A 2976-nucleotide genomic window follows, 5' to 3' on the forward strand; every position below is an offset into this window, starting at 1 on the left:
AGGGAGGGAGGGAGGGAGGGAGGGAGGGAGGGAGGGAAAAGACAGGCAAAAAAAAAAAAAAAAAAAAACCTCCCAGACTTGTTTTCTGTGAGTCTTTCCTCTTTCTCTGTCACAAAATGAGAGCATTCTATATGGGCTGTGGGGAAATAGCTCAGTTTAGAAAAGTGCTTGCTGTGTAAGCATAAGTATGTGAGCCAAGATCCCCAGCACCTACAGAAAAGGCCAAGTGCAGTAGTGTATACCCATATAACCTCATGCTGAGGGGGTAGAAACAGGAGGATGCCGTGAAGTCCCTGGAGAGCCAATACAGCTGACTATAGCAAAGACAATAGCTGAGTTCTGTTGTCAGTAAGAACCACTGTTTCAAAAGACAAAAATAAAGTGGAGAGACTTTGAGAAAGATACCAGACATATACCTCTGGCCTCTATATGCACATGGATTCAGGTGTACATACACACAAACATACAGACTATACTTTTGGAAGTATAAGTGGGAGTGAATGGAATGTGTTTGATGTTTGAATATTGATAATGTACCATATGCAATTCCTTCTACAGAACAAAGAGTCTGATACACATATTCTTGCAGTTTTAGGGTAATTAGAAACACAAAATTATTTACAAAACATGCACACACACATTCCAACATACATATTCCAACATATACATATACATATATATATATATATACACCAACACACACATATATACACACACACATGTATATACACACACACACACACACACACACACACACACATATATATATATATATATATATATATATATATATATATATATATATTCATTCCAGCATAAGGGGAAGTCTTTGATCTGTCCTAACACTTCTCTTTTATTTTTTTAAAATAAATTTTGAACAAACTTCTAAATGATAATTCAGCATTCCTTACAGTTAAAGTATACTCATAAGTCTGAATGTGGGCAATGAAAAGTTAGAGAACATGGTGCTGGCTGCTTCAGCATCAGGTGTATATGAGTCTCTGTGTTCCTTCACCTTTTAGATGCTGGATGTTGATTCTCAAGCTGATCCTGGTAAGCATGGACCCTTTAACCTGTATCAGCCTATTGATGCATGAGAGACATTTCCATTGTATTTTGGTTGAAGTTATTACAGTAGTTTAGGTACTTTAACAAAGTTAGTGCCCTGCATAAGATCTCCAATGAAAGAATACACCTCTGATGGCTATTCTTGATTGTTGTCTTAACTACATTTGGAATTATGTATATCCCAAACTGAGCACAACTATGAGGGTTTTTGTTTTTTTTTTTTTAGCTAAATCATTTGAAGTGGGAAGAAAGACTGTTAATTCAGATCTTTTGAGGTGAGAAGATCCACCTTTAATCTGGACCACATTTTCTGCTAGCAGCCTATATGTCATCTTTATAAGATTAGATTTAATGTCACCTTCTTATACTTCAATTGTGTTAAGATATCCAGGACTTGCTGTAGTAGGATAGCTGTTGCTCTGAAGGTGTCATTTGCTCTGGCTTCTGTTGATTATGTTATTTTTTTTAAATTTTTCTTTCACTTTTCTTTTTTTTATTGGATATTTTTAATTTACATTTCAAATGTTATCTCCTTTCCTGGTTGTTATCCCCTTTCCTGGTTTTCCTTCTGGAAACCTCCTATTCCATGCCCCTTCCCCCTGCTTCTATCAAGGTGTTTCTCCACCCACCCACCCACTCCCACCTCCCTGCCCTGGCATTCACCTACATTGGTGCATTGAGCCTTCACAGGACCAAGGGCCTCTTCTCCCATTGATGCCCAACAAGGCCATCTTCTGCTACATATGCAGCTAGAGCCATGGGTCCCTCCATGAGTATTCTTTGGTTGGTGATTTAGTCTCTGGGAGCTCTGGGGTCTCTGGTTCATTGATATTGTTGTTTTTCCTATGGGATTGCAAATCCCTTTAGCTCCTTGAGTCCTTTCTCTAACTCCTCCATTGGGGATCTCATGCTCAGTCCAATGGTTGGCTGTGAGCCTCTGCCTCTGTATTTGTCAGGCTCTGGTGGAGCCTCTCAGGAGACAAATATTTCAGGCTCCTGTCAGCATGCACTTCTTGGCATCCACAATAGTGTCTGTGTGTGGTGACTGCACATGGGATGAATCCCTAGGTGGGGCAGTCTGTGCATGTCCTTTCCTTAAGTCTCTGCAACCACACTTTGTCTTAATATTTGTTCTCTTGAGTATTTTGTTCACCCTTCTAAGAAAGACTGAAGCATCCACACTTTGGTCTTCCTTCTTCTTGAGCTTCATGTGGTCTGTGAGTTGAATCTTGGGTATTGCAAGCTTTTGGGCTAATATCCAGTTATCAGGGAGTGCATGCCATGTGTGTTCTTTTGTGACTGGGTTACCTCAATCAGGATGATATTTTCTAGTTCCATCCATTTGTCTAAGAATTTCTCCAATTCATTGTTTTTAATAGCTGAGTAGTACTCCATTGTGTAAATGTGCCACATTTTTTGTATCAATTCCTCTGCTGAAGGAGCCCTAGGTTCCATCTAGCTTCTGGCTATTATAAATAAGGCTGCTATGAACATAGTGGAGTGTATGTCCTTGTTATATGTTAGAGCATCTTCTGGGTATATGCCCAGGAGTGGTATAGCTGGGTCATCAGGTAATACTATGTCCAATTTTTCTGAGGAACTGAGAGACTGATTTCCAGAGTGGTTGTACCAGCTTACAATCCCACCAACAATGAAGGAGTGTTCCTCTTTCTTCACATCCTCCCAGCATCTGCTGTCACCTGAGTTTTTGATCTTACCCATTCTGACTGGTATGAGGTGGAATCTCAGGGTTGTTTTGATTTGCGTTTCCCTGATGACTAAGGATGGCTTTTTGAACATTTCTTTAGGTGCTTCTCAGCTGTTTGATATTCCTCAGTTGAGAATTCATTGTTTAGCTCTGTACTCCATTTTTAAATAGGTCCATTTGATTCTATGGAATCTAACTTC

The sequence above is a fragment of the Grammomys surdaster genome, unplaced genomic scaffold (genome assembly GCF_004785775.1).
Source record: "Grammomys surdaster isolate TR1022 unplaced genomic scaffold, NIH_TR_1.0 126391, whole genome shotgun sequence".
Classification (NCBI taxonomy): domain Eukaryota; kingdom Metazoa; phylum Chordata; class Mammalia; order Rodentia; family Muridae; genus Grammomys; species Grammomys surdaster.